This window comes from Carex rostrata, chromosome 15 (assembly GCF_964058835.1).
Source record: "Carex rostrata chromosome 15, lpCarRost1.2, whole genome shotgun sequence".
Classification (NCBI taxonomy): domain Eukaryota; kingdom Viridiplantae; phylum Streptophyta; class Magnoliopsida; order Poales; family Cyperaceae; genus Carex; species Carex rostrata.
Window position 1 is genome coordinate 1,330,016 of NC_135932.1, and position 19,975 is coordinate 1,349,990.

Below are 19,975 nucleotides of genomic sequence, written 5' to 3' on the forward strand. Positions count from 1 at the left end.
TGCCCCCTCAGTCACTGCGGGGTGGGGCCGGATTTAGGGTTTAGAGGTTTAGGATTTAGGGGATCTACTAACAGTGACTCATAGTTTTATTAGCGGAAGATGGTAGTCAACTTGGCTGTGTTATTTTAAATGCATATTTTATAAATAACAAAAAGCTCCAAAATAATATGCAAGAAGTCAAGAACAAACTCAGTGCTTTGCCTAGTGTTCTTCCGCAGTTGCCAGTTGAGCACAAAATTAGTGGAGGATGTTGACAATCATACCGACCTAGGGCATGAATTGCAGGTAAATCGACATGTTCTTCTTTTAATTGCCCTCGGTATTTGTACCAGCTCAATATATATATGTACGCAATATTAAAGCAGAACATGTCCGTAGCTTAATTTAACCTGCAATTAAATTTTTTTTTTTATAATATTAGAGTTGCGAATAAGTCGAGCTCGAACGAGCTGGCATATATTGATTTCGATAATATGATAATTCGATAATTTGTGATGCAGTTTTGTATATGAAGAAGAAGAGGACGGTTCAAATGCCTTCATTTTTTGTGCCTCCATCATGCCTCCATTTTTAAAAACTTTAATAATTCAAAATTTAAATCTTAAAATTCAAAATAAAACTGTTAGATATGAACTATATTATTTTATCTATGCACATGTAAAAAATTATGGCATTTTAACTTTGTTTTGATTGTCATCTTGAGCTTGTAATAATATATACAAATGTAGATAATTTCTAGACGTTGATTTTTCAACTTATTGATTTATATAAAAGCAAAATCAAAATGTGATAATTTTTTATGGGCACATAGAGAAAATAACATAGATCACATCTAACGGTTTTATTTTGACGTTTAAGTTTTAAACTTTGAGTTATTTAAGTTTTTAAAAATGAAGGCATGATGGAGGCACAAAAAATGGAGGCATTTGAACCCTCCTCGAAGAAGAATATATGTATTAGTTAACTTATACGTCGCAAGACTGGAGATGTAAATGTATATTTTTTTACGAGTAATAATTAAGTTTATATGTGGTACTATGCATCAGTGTTGTAAATAACGGTATTCTGTTGTCAGATGGACAGGGTACCGCTAAGCGATTGATTGGGAATAATCAGCTATAATCAGAAATAAACAATCGATTAGTCGAAAAAATTTCATAACGGTTTGGTCACTGCCAACTACTAAAATCGGTCTAAATGGACGTTTTTTACAACACTGTTATGCATAGCACGGATTGGTCTGTAATAAATATTAATATTTTCGTTTTCAAAATTTTAATGATCAATCCGAATCATTCAACTTGATTTTTATATGAATATGTACTTACATAGCCGAATTTTATATTTTTCAGAATTTTTTTACTAATATTTAAAATAGTTAGAAAATCAATGTTTTTGGATGTTTCAGAATTTTCAGATCAAGTGATTTTCTACCTATCTTAAAAAATAGTAAAAATATTCTAAAAAGTGTAAAATTTGGTCTGCAAATATATATATTCGTATGTGGATCATGTTGAACAGTTCGGATTGACCGTTAAAATTTTAAAAATGAAAATATTAATCCGTATTACAGACCAATTCATACTATGCATAATACCAATACCATAGACTCACTCTTTTTTTACTGTTTGATTTTAAACTACATTAATTTTAATATTTATAAATTTTGCACCGATTTTTTTTTAATATACAGAATATTTAATTAATTTCAAATTATACCCATTGTTTGATATGATTTCCAGAAATGATCAAACCAGGCAAAATATTGCCGGTATTAAATCACCTTTCCGGCTAAAAACTCACCGGTTCATTTACTTCTACAACCGATTAAAACCGCATTGGTTTTTTTTTTTACAAAATATAAAACTTTATAATTTATTTGTTTTATGTATTGAAATATTAGAAATATTTAATATATTTCTTTGAAAATAGATAGAATACAATATAATTTGATTTATTAGAAAGACTGTGACAAATAACCCGGATCAACATTTTCCAGGCTGGATTTTCTGCGGATGCAAGAAAAATTAATATATTTCTTTATATGTTATTGGAAAAATATAAAAATGCTTGGATTCTGAGTTATTGATCCCGATTCAAAAGTTATTTCTAGATAAATGCAGAAAATATTGTGATCCTTCTATTTTTTGAAAAAATAAAAAACTTTAAGCTATTTAATGATTGTTATTAAAAAAGAAATCTCAAATAGATACAATTTTTTAGAAATTAAATGTACTAGAATGATCACAATATTTTATGTATTACCTAGAAGTGACTCAAATTAAAAGCATATTTTTTTTTTCCAATGACACATAAAGAAGTATATTAATTTTTCTTACAACCGCAAAAAATCCGACCTGTAAAATGTTGATTTGGGTTATTTGTCGCAGTCTTTCTAATAAATCAAATTATATTGTATTTCATCTATTTTCAAAGAAATATATCAAACATTTATAAAAAAGAACTGGTGAGGTTTTAACTGGTTGTAGAAGTGAATGAACTGGTGAGTTTTTAACCGGAAAGGTGATTCAATACCGGCAACATTTTGGCCGGTTTGGTCATTTCTGAAAATTCTACCAAACAATGTGTATAATTTGAAATTAATTAAATATTTTGGATATTATAAAAAATTCAGAATTTTGCTTGTAAATACATCATTCATATATGAAGCAGATCAACTTCAACCGTCTTGAATTCCCCGTGTAAATCTATCTAATAGATTTTAAAGTTAAATTCACTCCCAAATTTGGTAACGAGCTCATGAAAAACAAGTACTAAGAATTATCTAAAATAAATAGAGTGAAGCAACGGTAACGAATAATACAACGCCGAGTTTAGATATGGCAATTAATGGACTATTTTTAATAGTGTAAAACAAAAGTATAAATAAAAGTAACTTTCACAAGTTGAATGCCACGAGCACGAATTAAGTTGTCCCATTTTCAACAACTGCGTCTGCTATTAGTAGTGGTATGATTAAGCTCTAAATAAAATGTATGTGCATTGATGAAGATAAGACCGGAAAAAAAAAAAAACAAAGAAGGAAGAACGTCCTAGTTTAATGAATATATTTAAAATGAATCTTGAAGCGCGCGCGTGCGGTGACTTTAGAATGACAAACACCAATTTTGAATGTGTTAGACTATTAGGTAACTTTGTGTTTGTGTCGGATATTAATTAATTCCATAATTAAGGGCAAGACAAATTAAGATATACATATAACTAGCTATTTTACCCATAATTTATAGTAAAAAAAGATAACATAATGAAATAAAAAGATTATGAGATAGTATTGAAGTTCTAAAATTTATCTCCTACTTACATGCACGTAGGACTGGTAAAAAAATTCGTTACAGGAATGCTAAGTTTGTTCTTTTAATTACTGTTTGTTACAGAGATAATTTCATCAATTGGTTCATCCAGTATTGGATAACATGCATATAGATCTGAGTGCCGTTTCAATATCTCTAATGAAGACAAAATAATGTGCACAAGTCAAACTTTGAATCAGTCTGTTTTTAATTCAAATGGGGCTTGAATACATTTGGCTATAACGTAATTAATACACTGTCTTTGCAGTATTCTTTCACCCTATTACCAAAAAATACATCGTGATCCACCTAATCTATAATACATAAAATGTTAAGCCTTCCAAACTTTCTAATCATGTCATATTATTTGATTCGTTTAATTTTATTTTTCTACTCAGCATCTATCTTAATCAGATAATTTATGTATCAGATTTCATTCTCCTTATTTATTTAAACATTTCTCTTTTTTTTTTTTTTGTGTCTACAATTCGTGTAGGAAAATGTTCGCTTAAGTGCGTTTAGCGAAAGAAATATTAATTTGTCACACATTTACAATGTAGAATCACTCATTTCTTTTCTTCCTTCACGCACCTTTTTTACCACACTTTTTCACGGCTAAGTAACAAGCTTAGCTACTATAAATATCAAGTCTAAATTTTCATTTTAATAAAATACCTACGGGTTGAAATATATAAAAAATAAAAATAAAAAAACATGCACCCACAAGTCTAAATTTTTCCTACACCATGAAATGATTTATAAAGCGACACAAATCATAAAGTTTTTGAGTGAGACGTAGGCATAATGTCGTTACTTCAAACAAGTACATAGTAGCCTAAATAGAGATACAATCTTACAGAGTTACAAAACCAAAAGCAGAAAATAAAAGGTGCAGCTGTCATGCAACATTACTGTTCTGCTCTCCCTGAAATAGATTATATAATTGTTTAATTGTTCAACTGTGATGTTATAATTCAGGAGAAAGCAGGAATTGAGCCTTGGTGTTATAATCTTTGTATCGGAATAGAGCAGGATCCAGGTGTCTCTCAATATTCATCTTACTCATGAAGCTGTCTGTAGGGAAGCTATTGAAAGCATTTTTACTTCTCCTCACACAATTAATTTGCCAGTATTTAGCTGCTTGATAAAGAAGAAGAGACTGAAACTAAAATACAATACATCGGCCGAATGGATACGAGACAAGAAGTTTTGTCGTTATCAGTATATGATAGTTGCAAATATTCTTGTAGCCGAATCAGATTGTTCTATCCTGTCTTATTTATATATCTTGTGTCTAACAAACAAGTGCAACGAAAATTGCTCTTTAGTAGTACTCACTAGTGCCACCATAATCAAACTCTACATGAACCCGGCCGCAAATATAACTATGAACAAAAAGCAAATGACATTTTAGTATTTGTTTGTCTATACGAAATTTGAATATTTTGTTCCGTTCTCTATTTTATATTCTTGTTTAATTATTTGCAGGTCATAGAGAGAAGAAGTGCGTTTTTCCGTTTCCATTGCAAGGGATATCCATTATTTAACATTTATTTAGCTTTGCATCAAAAGAGCGAAAGGAAGTAACCGGGAGGGAAGAGAAGGGAGGGGGAGGGGAGTTCAGATCCATTGAAGTAACTCAATTGTTGGGTTTTAGATCAGAACCGTTCAATTCGAATCCGTGATAATCCATCCGAAGTGGAGCGCATATATCCCAAGAAAGGACTTCAAATCCCGAAGCAATCTCGAGTGACGGATTCTAATCGGACGGTCTCGATTCAAAACTCAAAAGTTGGGTTAGTTTAGGGGTTCCGGACCCAGAGGAGGGAGGGGAAAATTGGAACCCACAAAGATATATTGTTAATAGTTTTAAGAGGGATATTTTATTTGATAGTATATACTCAATAGGCCATTTTATAAAAAAATTCCAAAAATCATAATCTTCAGAGTACGATTTTTTGCAAAGTAGCCCTCCAAGTTTGTGATTTTTAGCACGCAAGTGAAATAGGGCCCTCCAAGGCCTTAGCTCATGTTTGTTTACTTCGGTAGTTCCGTGCCTTAGATATTAATCAAGATTGTGTGTCAAATGTTTCCCAAGTGATTCGTGTGTCAAATGTTGCTTAATGCATATATATTAGAGAAAAGGTAATGTCCCCGGGCTACAGTCCCCCGAAAATTCTCGTGTATAAAAGTCTTTCATTTTTAGCTTAGTTCTGACACGCTTTCAACTGCCACAACTGTCACAATTTCAACTGCCATAATTTCAAGTACAATATGTATGTTTACAGGATAATATGTGTATATTTATAGGATTATATGTGTATGTTTACAGAATAATATGTGTATGTTCACAGGATACTATGTGTATGTTCACAGAAGGTGGTCCCCAACAGCTGTCACGCGTTTTTAACAGCTTTCACGCGTTTTTATGTTGACGGAATTTGTTGAATTAGTTTACAGGATTTAGTATTGATGTTTACAGGATTTAGTATTGATATTTACAGAATTAATTGAAAATATCCGAGAATTTTTTAGGAACTGGAGTTGGAGGACTTTTAGCTGCTTCCTATATATTAATCAAGATTGTCATGCAAAGTATGCATCTTGCAAGATCACTCCATACTAATTAATTAAGATTAAGGAAAAATTGCTGGTGTGCCCATCTAAATTTTCAAAATAGCCAATATCCCCACAAATACACCATAATAGCCAATATCCCCATATAAACTCAACTTTCTTTCTTCTATCCCCTTTCATTAATTTTATCTTTCATTTAATCATTTCAAAATATGAATTGACCAATATATCCTTGAACTATAACTGGAGGTGTCCACTCTATTTCTTTCTTCCTCCATTGTCTCTGTCAGCCCCATTTTCCCTCGTGTTGTCTCTCTCCCTCACGCACGATGCAAAAATTTGTATAGAGATGCTTAAATCTATCTGATAAAGTCAGATGTGAAAATACGATTCAAAAATTTAATTAGTGAGAAAATCGATTGCAAATATATTGCAACACCATTGGGATAATATTACCAAAGGCCCTACACAAGTTTCTCAAAAGCTAATACAAATCAAGTAAATTAAGCGAGATGGAAAAGAAAATCATCCCCATTTATTCTCCTTGGCCTCAGCCAACAAAATGAGATTTCCTATGCTCATTTGTCTTGGGTTAATTTCATTCTTTAGTGTCTTTAGTAAAACAGGGTCAACTGTTCCAACAAAATAAAAAATTGAAATACAAACTCTTGGACGCATGTGAGGAATCAAAAGCAGCTAAAATTAGTGTATATATCAAGAAAAATATCAACTCTCAGTAATCACGCAAGAAACAATTTAACTTGGCAACATTTGAGATTATATTTCAATAGAGTTACCAAATCGTCCTCTGGTACCAGTGCATCCAAGAAAGGTACCACCCCCCAAAGACTCAAAGATCTTTTCATTTTATAAAGATTAGTGGCAAGAATTAGCCAATTAACGATTGTATTGTTAATCACTATATTTACACTAGCTAGACTGAAAGTGCACTAGCTAAACACTGTTAGGTCTTGTTTGAAATCTGTCAGTAATTTGCTTCTAAGTTCTAATGTTTGGAACTCCTCTAACAGCACTTGTACCATTGTTGTACTTCTAGAGGGAAATCATGTACCAATACCTGTACCGGCCTTCTATATCTTTTCATTTTAAACAGGTTGTACAAGAAAGGTGAAATGAGAAGGCATTGGATTTTCTAACTAAAGGGTATTCAAGTCAATTCATATTTTAAAATGATTAAATGAAAGATAAAATAAGTGAAAGGGGATAGAAGAAAGAAAGTTGAGTTTATATTGGGATGTTGGCTATTATGATGTACTTATGGGGATATTGGCTATTTTGAAAGTTTAGATGAGCACACCAGCAATTTTCCCGAAGATTAATTAATTCTTGGTTCTTAGAATGGAAAAGTGGAATACAATGTATTTTTGGTGTCAGCATCTTACGGTAGATTTAATAGAAATAAACTAAAATAGAAATATCCTGTTGAAAGATCAGCCCATACTTGATACTTCCTACTTAGATTCATGTGCGAGGTTAGAAACAGGCAATTATACTTTCAAAATGTACAAGGACTGGAGGAGGCGTCCATTATTTGGATGGAAGTTTCGAATGGAGATCACATCAGCATCTACTAACTTACAACTGTAGCTGATTGTAACAGATGTTTCCACATAACATGCCTTTTTTTAAATCATGATCAAATTGAAATGATTGTATTTAGCTCAACCTCAAGTACATAGCATTTTTACATTAGACAGCATAGAAAGAGCTTGTTACCTGAGAGCAATATTCACTGTACACACATTTTCTTTTATAGAATATTTGCTAGCTAGAACAACTCAGATCATCAACTTAATAAATCACAGTCTTAGCGCTGTTATACTCAAATTGTTAAAAATTTCATATAGTTTTATTCGCCGAACATGGGTTGTGAACTGGAATGATAAATGCATATTTTATAGAAAAGCTCCAAAGAGCATGCAAGAACAACTGATCAGTCCTTTGACTTAATTATCTTTTTCCGCAGATGGGCCCAAAATTTGTGGAGGATGTTGACAATCATCCCGAGGGCAAGATGCATTTGTTGTGAGCAAGAGCTTACATGACAGAAGATTAATTGAGTTCAAGATTGATCAAGAGATCTGGTAAAATTCGAGTCTAGATTATATATTTTTATTTTCATATATGAAGCTAAGCCCTCCAAGTTTGTGATTTTTAGCCCGCAAGTGAAATACGGCCCCTAGCTGCAGATATGGCTTACACATTATCAGGCTACATGTTCATCACTTGAGATTTACTCTTCTTCTGCATAGCTGCTGGCCGATATAATAATAGAGAAATAATTGCCTCTTAAAGGTTTTAGATTTTAAGAAAATGATTATTAAAACAAATCCTTTCATTTCCGACCACACTGTCCAAAAACTTAGCACTACAAATGACGGCTTGATGCCTTTCTTGTTAAGGCCTTGAAATGTTCTCGCAAGCATGGCCTTCTATTACGAATCCGTATCACCCCAGGTACCTGAGGTGCAAGTGATGAATCTGGACCGTTCATTCACTTGGCACGAATCTTAAAGCAGACCCCCTACAGCCACCGGATTGAGTTTGGCCTGAATAAAATTAATATGGGCCGTCCATTTGTTTCAATTGCACCTCAGGTACCTGGGGGGACACGGACTCTTGTATTACTCAAGTCTGATATGCAAAAATAATCAATCGTTAGTACATTAGAAAGGCCGACTTGTGCCACTTGGGGAGGAACATAACAATTTTTAACGCGATTCTAGGAGGTCAGGAAGACTATTGAAGAAACTACAGCATTATGACTAAGGAAAAAGAAAACATTATCTGGAAAAATGAACTGAGGTATGTAAACAGAAGGGATGGAGATAAGTGATCGTAAGTGAAAATCGTCTTTGAATGGGAAATGCAGGGGCAGACCCAGAAAATCGGTCAGGAGTAGGAAAGAAAATGAGTTGGACCAGAAAGATAATGAGTTGGGAAAGACAAACAATTTGGCTTAGGATAGGGAAAAAAGTGAGTTAAGAAATAGAAGAGAAGTTCCCAATTCTAAAGGGTTCTTAGCATCACAGACACAGCACAGCTGGAAATAAAAGCAAGTACCAAGCATAGCCCTGAAAAACAAGATGTTTCATGCATACAGCCCTCATTGACTGTTTAATCTTTATATATGTCAAAAAGGGCAACATGGCAAGCAGTTTTGACAGTTTCTATGCTTTAAAGGTTAGATTTTTCTCTTGCAAGGAATATAAACATGAAATCTTAAATTATGCTCTAATTTGCACCTAGAGGCCCTAAATTGTGCAACCGTAGTTTTCACAACATAAGCTCGATTGGGTTGCACCTTTGTAGATCGTTTGATTCGTAGTACCATAATCACAATTGAGACTTGATCTACCTACTAATACTACATCAAATGATGACCAGAGAAATGCTACACATAAAGCTACAAAATGTAACAAATGTAGGCACATATGGCTTGGAAGCGGTAGAAGATATGTCGTGGTAGGAAATCACCCTGTTTACAGGGAACAAATCTGGCAAGCATATAAAAAAAAACATCCAAACAAAAAGTTAGCAATAAATTGCACAAATAAAGAAAGATGCTGAACTTGTTAAAACAAACCAATTCTTGAAAATTAGCTACACAGATACTTTTCATTCTGTTTTCTAAATATGCTAAGATGCTTTCTTCGGGAGATAGTTTTATATGTTCAAACACTTTTTTATCTTGCATATGAAGTTTCTCATTTGACAATCAACAAATTAGGTCATCACAGATGTTACATCCACAATTTTGTTTCAACATATTCTCAAGTTATGGTTTAGATGATTTGGGAGATTAGCATCACTAACAGAAATCCAAATATCACCAGAAACAGTTTCTTCGAAGCACTGGTTTTATCATGATGTGCAGTCAAAACATGGACATCATGACCATGAGAAACAAGCTCACATGCTGCATCAACAATCAGTCTTTCTGCCCCTCCTACCTTTTTTTTCAGAGAAAAAGAGAACAAATAGCACATACATCAAAATTTTGAAGAAACATTGACTGTAAACATTAATAAGGACAACCAAAAATAAAATAATTATCAAAATCTATACAAAGAAGAAGAATTAGTAAAACTAAAATACCATAGAAAGATGGCAATTTTATACTAAATGAGAGGAATTTCTCTTGCAATTGCTCCATTGTATGCAGAACTAGAGCTGAGTTTCTAAATTTGATTCCGAGGAAGCTAAAAAAGCATCACATCAGTAACAACGAGGACTGAAATAAGAGAATTAGAAATAGAATTCTTCTAGGATCCATCTAGATTAGTGCTACAAAATTAAAAAATGATAGATAAAAGGAAATATATAAATAATTTCCATTTCCAATCATTAGTCTATACAACTATTATTGTATAATGCCACCTACCTAAGAGGTATAGCACCAAATCAAACCCTACATTGAAAGATAATGCCACTTCGTGAACAAAAACCGAGGATCTACTTGAAACTTAGTAATTAAAATTGCCAAAAATACCGATAAGAAAAAAAAAAAAAGCTAACTATCGGGATGAAGGATGGTGATCTTTAGTTTAGAGTTAAGAATTCTCAGCCTTTTTCATTTTTGTTGTATGTGATGCCGTTCAATTTTATAAACCTATAGTTCAAATGTTACTATTGTCCGTGTCAAAGTTTGTTAGAACAAGCATTACCATACTATATGTTCACACCACGCTAGATCAAGTAATTGCAAATTTGTACAAGTTAGGTTAATTTCAAGCATTGTTGAAGGGTCTTTCTGCTTTTGTTATTAGCTAATATATTTTAAAACTTAGGCACATTAACCAGCTATCAAAGAAGAACAGCGGTCAGATTAGAGTGGCACAACCAGATGTTGTCCTGGTGAGGTCGATCTGATATAGTGATAGAAGCAAACAATGGCCATTAAAAATCAAGTCCCTTGTATTGAAAATTAAGCTTTGACCCAAATGTATATGGGCTTTTGCATACCCCAGAATTTAATTTTGCCTACCTTAGAATTCAATTTTGTGCAATTTTGTGCAGCCCAGTCTTCAAGTTTGCCTACAGTGGACTTTGCCTACCCCTAGACCAATTTCTGTCTACGCCCCTGACAATGGCATCGCATATGTGCTTCGTCGGAATAAACAACTTGTCTTCAGGTGTGCCATCTTAGCATTGGAGTTGGTACCCCTGCTCTTCGCACCTAGGTCGGACCTACGCCATGGCCGCTCGCGAATTCGAGAGGGAAAGAAAAAGAAAGAGCAACCAAATGGGCTACGGCCAACGGGCCTACGGTAGATCAGTCCGTATTACGAATTTTTGTTTTAGAATACAAATAGTTGAAAGTAAAAGCAATAGTAAAATAATTTTAAAAATTTTAAATTTAATTTACAAGTATATTTTTATATTCAAAGAGTTGGTTCGGACATGAGCACGTAGAAGTTAGTGATTCACATATCAAAATGGGTTCTAATTTTTTTTTCATAAACGAATTTGGATTCAAATCACCTCCATAATCCCTTCCCACTTTCACCCGAATCACCTACCAAATCACATCTTTATCTATCGAATCGATTATAATTTTCAAATTACTAATTGAATCCAGTTTACCAAAACAAACTAGATTGGAAGTATTTTCTTAATATATCACTTGTATTGTTCTTACAAATACCAAAACAAATTATCACCGGTCTAATGTATATAAGAAAAATAGTAATAAGAACTTTGAAGTTTAGGATAACACAAATAAAAAAACAAAAATGAACGAATCATACCAATTTATCATAATCAAAATCAATAGAGAAATACAAAACAATAGTGATAATTTCTATCATGTAAATCGTACACAAATTAACCAAGATTTTGTCTTCTTTTCTTTTCTTTTTTAAAACCTTCAGAGATGCTGTGAAGTTGTGAGGAGAAATCAAACTCTCGACCAACCAACTATTCTAACTAGTAACTACCTCCCCTTTCTCAATCAAGATTTTGTCAATTAGATGATCAATTACAATTAGAACTTAATCAATATGTAGGGTTTATCAGTTTAGTACAAAATTTGCAACAAATTAATTAGAAATTGTTAGAGGTGAAGTAAAAACAGTTTGGGCAAAATAAATAACTTGCGACAAACAAAACAAAATTTGTTGAATAATAGAAACAATTTGAGAAAATTCAAAAAAAATATCTACCAAAATCGCCTTAGTTTCGCAACCCCTCTCTCTCTCTCTGGACTTAGAACTAGCGTGTTGGGATTTAGAATTTAGTCTGAAATAGGAGTAGGCAAATTAAATTACAGGGTAGGCAAGATCCATTATAGAACCAGGACCAAATTTTTTTTCAGGAGTAGGCTACTGTCTACTAGAGTATTAATAATACCCGGGTCGGGTATACCTGACCATACCCGCCCGTGCCCGAGCCCGGGTATGGGTCGGGTACTCGGGTACGCGGGTACGGGCAAAAACCGGACCGGACCCATTTTTTTGGACCAATACCTGACCATACCCGTACCCGACTATACCCGAGTACCCGTACCCGATACCCGACCACTATTCATTGGAATTCAAAATTCAAAAATTCAGTTTTTCCCTCCCACAAAAAAACCAGAAAAAAAACAGCAAAAAAAAAAAACCCGTACCCGCCCTACCCGTACCCGTACTCGTACCCGCCCTACCCGTCAAGGGTACACGGGTACGGGTATAGGACGGGTAGGATATGATTTTTGAAAAATATACCCGACCATACCCGTACCCATATACCCTTGTACCCATCCTACCCGTACCCAAGACGTACCCGTACCCGCCCGCCCATTAAACCCCTACTGTCTACCATAGTAACATGATTCGCGAGTTATTCGCAAATAATTCGCGTATAATTCAAATTTGAGTCTGAGACGATTAAAACGACGTATAATTCGAGTGAACGAACTTTTCACGATTTATTCGCGAATATGACGAATTTAACGAATCATTCGCGTTTTGTTCTCACGTCTTTTCTGCATTTATCAACCCACGTGAAGGCCCAGTGAAATAAAAGGTGGTTTACAGTTGTTGTCAGACGAAATACACCATCCTTTTTACTATATTACCACATTGCTGATCTTCTATGGCAAATACAAGCAGCTCTCATATTGTAGATCATCGATAATGAATTAAATATGCACTGACTGTCTCGTATTATAATTCTGAATTATTCCTGAATTATACCCGAATTATACCCGAATCACGAATTTTTTACTCTGCCGAACCGAACTTGAATAATTCATTTGTTACTATGTTGTCTACCCCTGTTCTACACTAACTCCGCAATTGAATATTGTCTAGAGAAAGTGTTATAGGCTTTATGTCATTTGGATCTGGGGACAAAGATAAAAAGTTTAGGACTTCGACCCCTATGATCAGTAGTGTAGACATAATATAGTTAATATTATTAGTAGTATTACTACTATTATGGATATTATTATTACTATTACTATTATTTCTATTATTTTTATTACTGTCTATTTTGGCTTTGTTATTCTAGTTGGGTTTTATCTTTAGCCTACTCTAATTTATTTGAAATAAAGACTTAGTTGTTGTTATTATTATTGTTTTAAAAGCAAGAATTATTTTAATTATTTTCTTAAAGAGAAGTTATTCGCTTTTCAAATCCTATTTTTGTTATTATAAAGAATTTCTCTTATTTAAATTTTGGACTTGTGTCTCTCACACAAAGAATGTTATCTTTTACTATTAGACTTAAAAGCATATCTAAATGTTAGCCATGGAATGCTTAACTCTTCCTCATAAATATCAAAAATTTATTTATAATCTAGCAGTTATAGTTCTATTTTACGAGTGTGGATACTTAAATTCAAATTTCACCTATCACATATTGTATATTTTAAATTTTATCTTTTTTATTAAAATTTTCTAGTTCACCGACTAATTTTTAGTAAGTGTTGCTTCCATCCGTTAGCCTCAAGTTAGCATTAATTTTAGTAGAAATCCAACGGTAACTACTGTTTTGCACTGAAGCCGAAGTACAGAGAATTGTATTTAATGGAACTTCAAAATTATACTTGTGAATACCACAATTTCTCAATTCGTCCCAAATTACACGATTTCGATTTACAAATTTGCATGTTTCATCAATCATGGCCTTCCAAGAAAATAATTAATGACCCCTCTTGCAAATTGAGTGGAAACAACGTATCATGTGTGCCGTTTCTAACATGGTATGATTTTGATTTCGTATCGTGCTGTGCTGTGATTAAGTTAATTTTTAATGTGTCTTGTCATGATCAAAATATCAAGAAATGGTCACGCCACGTGAGTCACGCCGTGCTCAAATGTCACGTGACTAAATGTGACTCGCGTGACCATTTGATTATAATTTAAATTAGTTTATTCAAAATTTATCATTTGATCGAGATTTAATGATTATAACTACACATAACTCGCATCACCACGTGTCATGCCGTGCTGTGACTAGATCTTTTATATGACATGCCGTGTCGAGCCAAATTTTTTTAAAATAGTCACGGCACATAACTGACATGCATATCGTGTCGTTCCGTGATGAAGCTAGCTCCATCATGCTATTTTTTCCACTCTACCTGCAAAAGAAGCAATATACAATGTTATTTTTGAGAAATGTAAAGTTGATCAACAATTTTGTAAAATACTTAATAAATAGTAAAAAAAATCAGAAAAATATAAAATTTGGTCTCCAAGCACATATTAATATGGAGAACAAGATGAACGGTTTGGATCGGTTATTTAGATTTTGAATTTTAGATTGATGGTCCAATGCACAAACCCCTCCATGCATTGCAATGCACCATAGCCCATCTCTCTCTCTCTCTCTCTATATATATATATATATAGGACTTGGCTACGGTGCTATGGGTAGCTAAGAGGCCTCCTGTGCTACGGCTCAATATTCGACTTTTCAAAATTCTAACGGTCGATCCGAACCGTTCATCTTGTTCTCCATATTAATATGTGCTTGGAGACCAAATTTTACATTTTTTGGAAATTTTTTACTATTTTATTAGATTTATTGAAAATCGCTGTTTTTCAGACAAATCTGGACCATAAAAACAGCGATATTCAATAAATCTAAAAAAATAGTAAAAAATTTCCAAAAAATGTAAAATTTGGTCTCCAAACACATATTAATATAGAGAACAAGATGAACGGTTCGGATCGACCGTTAGGATTTTGAAAAGTCGAATATTGAGCCGTAGCACGGGAGGCCTCTTAGCTACCCATAGCATATTAGCCAAATTATATATATATATATATATAGAGAGAGAGAGAGAGAGAGAGAGAGATGGGCTATGGTGCATTGCAATGCATAGGCTATGGTGTGCATTGGACCATAAATCACTGATTCAAAGTCCAAATGACCGATCCAAACCGTTCATCTTGTTCTCCATATTAATATGTGCTTGGAGACCAAATTTCACATTTTTTGGAATTTTTTTACTATTTATTAAGCCACTTTGAAAATCGCTGATCCAACGGTGACTGTTTGGAACAGTAAAATCAGAAGCCACCGTTGGATCAGCGATTTTCAAAGTGGCTTAATAAATAGTAAAAAAATTCCAAAAAAATGTAAAATTTGGTCTCCAAGCACATATTAATATGGAGAACAAGATGAACGGTTTGGATCGGTCATTTGAACTTTGAATCAGTGATTTATGGTCCAATGCACCCCATAGCCTATGCATTGCAATGCACCATAGTCCATCTCTATATATATACAGAGAGAGAGGTTGGCTACTCTACTTACATAAGCATATAAGGTTATATGCTTATAAGTCATTTTTTCGTTTTCAAAATTCAAAAAGTCTATCTGAATCGTTAGATGTGATCTCTATATTGAAATGTGCTTGGAGACCAAATTTTACATTTTTCTGATTTTTTTTTTTACTATTTATTAAGCCACTTTGAAAATTGCTGGTCCAACGGTAGCTTCTGATTTTACTGTTTTGTTAAGCCATCGTTGGATCAGCAATTTTTAAACTGGCTTAATAAATAGTAAAAACAAAAAAAAATCAGAAAAATGTAAAATTTGGTCTCCAAGCACATTTCAATATAACGGTTCAGATCAACTTTTTGGATTTTGAAAACGAAAAAATGACTTATAAGCATATATCATCATATGCTTATGGAAGTAGAGTAGTTAACATCTATATCTCCATTCTATTATTAAGCACGTTGGGTGTCCGATCCTCCAACGGCTATGATTGAAAGATGAAACTTCAGATTTGATCTCAGCCATCCAATTGCATAATTTGTCTTGTTTTGATTAAATGCATATGTTTTATGTATAGAAGTCTAAATTTAGTTAAAAACATACTCATTACATGTTCTGTCACACGATATGTTACAATTAAAATTGAACAAATTCTGAAATTTAGCAATATATTTCTATGTTTTCTTATTTCTTTGTTTCCATATTTCTCATCTTCAATTGAGAAAACTCCACATTCCATTTTTCTTTTTCTTTTTGTTTCCTTACTTCTTCTTCGTTTCTATACGGATCACAATGGAAATCATTTTTTTTATTTCCTTATTTCTCTTTCTTTGTTTCTATACATATTGTTGTGGGCAATTTAGAATATATTTCCAATATAGAATATATCAATGTATGTGTGTGTATTCTAAATTGGAAACAAATTAAAGAAGAAGAATAATATAAATTGGAAAATTGGAACGTGTGTGTGAATATATATCCTATACATACACACGATAACACTTTTTATTTATATTTTTTGATATCATATTATATGTCGATATTGAATTGTTGTACGATATTTGATATTAGATTCGAATCGAGCTATTATTTAATATCATTGAAACTTAAAAATAAAGAATCATCACATCATCAAATTGTTATCAGAGATCACGATTAAAGTTAATTAAAAATACATAATCATAGAAAATATGTCTTAATTTTTAGATAATTATCATTTTCATTGATACATTTTTTTTCTTATAATATGTCCCCGTTGCAACGCACGTGTATGATACTAGTATATATAGAGAGAGACAGAGAGAGTATGTGCAAATATGATATTATGAGTTTTAGAGGAGGAAATATGCAATTTCAAGATTTTTGAGGGATATACATGAATGTCCTCGTTCTTTTATATCTATTTATTTTGTACAGGAGGTGCGTCATGTTTTAAAAAGGAAGGTAGACTATTACGAGTAGCTTGTGTATAACAATTAACAAACTTAGTAACTCGAACAGAACAATTGGAATTTGGAGCACGTTCCCTGAAGAATCTGATGCTTTTCTTGCTCTGCAACCTCATCGTTTTAACCCTTTAAATTTTCTTTTAATGATTCTTTGATAGCAGTCGAATTATGGTAGTTTGTTGCAGGATCACTTTTTTAAAGATAAAATATAATAATTATAAATCACATAGGTGGTGACAAACTTCCTTTTTCTATAGAAAGAGTTCGGTTAATTTTCATAAGAGATATTTTTAAAAAAGAAAAAAGATCTAGTCCTTATTTATTTTTATTTGTTTTTTTGACAAAAGATCTAGTATTTATTTCAATAATCATTTTTGAAGTTACAAAGGATATGTAACTAACTAAATAAGAGAATAATAATCCCGCTCAAAACATTTGAGCATAAAGAAAATGAAAAATAAATAAATTTGCAGAAAAAAAATTGAAAACTCAAAATAAAACAAATATATTAATCTGTAATCTAAATTAATATGCATTTAGAAACTCCAAGATTTCAAGGATGTAGATGCTCTGATTCGTCTGAGGAGCGAATGCGTATCCTCTGCATTAACTCAAAAGGAAATATTTTGAGCTAATGAATCTCAATCGTTCAATTGTAAACGGAGCTCATTCGGTTCCTGTCTAAAACATAGAGGTCTTTAATGTTAGTGCGAATCTAATTTACACGAATTTTGAAGCTTATTAGACGGTCCAGATGTATTAACTCAAAAGATTCATTTTTGAGTTAATGCAGAGGATACGAATCCAGGAGCAAGGGAAGGAAAACGAAAATAAAAAATTCAATGAACCCCGGTCCCTCTCCCTTCTTTCCTTTTTTAAACCGGGTCTCCTTTGTGCGGTTCTCAGTTCCTCCAATCCAGTTCCAGTAGCAGACTAGCAGTAGGCAGTAGCAACCAAACGAAACCAAGTTCCGAAGTTCCTTTTGTCCTTTAGACTGTTGCTGTTGCTCCTGGGAACAAAACGATAATGGCAAAAATTTTATTTCTACCATTTTCTAAAAAAATAAAAACAAAAAATTCTCGATTTTTGGAGAATTCAAAATATACCACAAGCGCAGAACACTAGTGCTTGAGAGGAATCAAAGTTTTATTTCAAAGTTGATAAGAAAAAAAAGAAGTGAAGGGGCCGTAGAATATCGGTGCAGACTTCAATCTGGGGTCGCATTGGGATAGTGCGGATTCCAACATTTGAGGCCACACCGGTGTTCTGCGGCCGTGGTAGATTTTGAATTCTCGAGAAAAGAGAGTTTTTTTTTGTTGAGAAAATGATAGAAATAAAAATTTCGTCGATAATAGATTAGGGAAACAATATATTCTTTGTTATCTCTCCGATCTAATGTTGATCTAGGTTTTCTCCAGCAGAAAAACGGCTGTGTTAACAATACTCAATCTTTTATTAACACAATAAGTTTTTGAAAATTAAAATATAAAAATAATTTTAATTCTTATATGTATCTTTTCGGTTGTCATATATTTTCATAATACAATTAATATTGTGATCATTTATTATTATTTGATTTTCATAACAAGTAATAGATAAAATTGATTTTACTTTAACGGGTTTCTATTCATTTTAAGTTATGTATTAAAACTTATAAAAATGTGCTTAAATAATTTACAAAAGAAAAAAAATATCAATCCCATACGAGTTTCAAGTAGTCTAAGTCAAGGTAAGTATTTACTTTATTTTTCTTTATAATTTATATATATTTAAAAGTGATATAGTTAAAAGAAATAGTTGATAATATGGCGGACCTTAGTGAGAGGAATGAGGTCAACTGATCTCCATTTTTTTTATGTACGATATTTTATATAATTTATAGTAAAATATCATGGTATGGTATGGTATTGTAAAATTAATTATATTATTTATTGAAATTTTGTATATAATTGATTTTTATTGTGTTTGATTCATGTAGTTTGTTCGCTTACAAAAGTAGGCTACAAAGTCTCAGGTATAGCAAGCTATACCAGTTTAAACCTTGAATCTACTCTCGTCTAGGGTTGCAAGTGCACAACCCTATCCGTATAGTATATTAAGGTATCGATCCTCAGGGACGGTTTAATTCGATTCTAAATCACCACTTATCCAAGCTAGGTACTAGAAGTGCGAAGAGTTGGGTTTGATTTATTTATATTTCCTAATTTCAAATGAAGATTCAATTAACAGTAATGAAAGCAGTTAAAGGTTTTAGTTTTGAATCAAAGATAAAAGGCGTTCCTAGGGTTTCAGGTTTCATCCCAAACTTTGCCTTCTCTGGACCTATCATGCGACCCGTATGATGCGACTCGCATCATCTCTGATGCGGGTCGCATGGCCCTCGAGCAGAGCTGACATGTGTTCGTATCTAAGTTGATTTCTTGTGCGAGGCTTCAACCTGTGGCTCTCGTCTACTGGTATCTAACCTAAATTGATTGTCTGGTTAACTAGAGGTATCTACAACCTTTCGATAATAGAAATTTCACCTCTCGGCTACTATTGATCTTAGATCTACCTCAAATGCTCAATCACAATTACAAGATACATCAAGGCCAAATTACTAGAAGAGATGCTATAGACATCTAACAGTAGACAATCAAGAATCAATCAAGAAATCACAATCAAGCAAACAATGAATACTCAAACAACAATCACACAAGTTCAAACTTAGATCAAAACATCATTCAACTCAAAGACAAGGTTTAGAGACTACATCCTAACCCTAAGAACTAGAGATCTACTCAAGCATAGCAAAAGAAAGCATAAAAGAGAGAGAGAATAGGCAGATCATGATGAAGCTCAAAGATCCAAGGTGGATTGGAGAGGATCTTGCAATCTTCTCTTCTTCTCCAAGCGATCTCC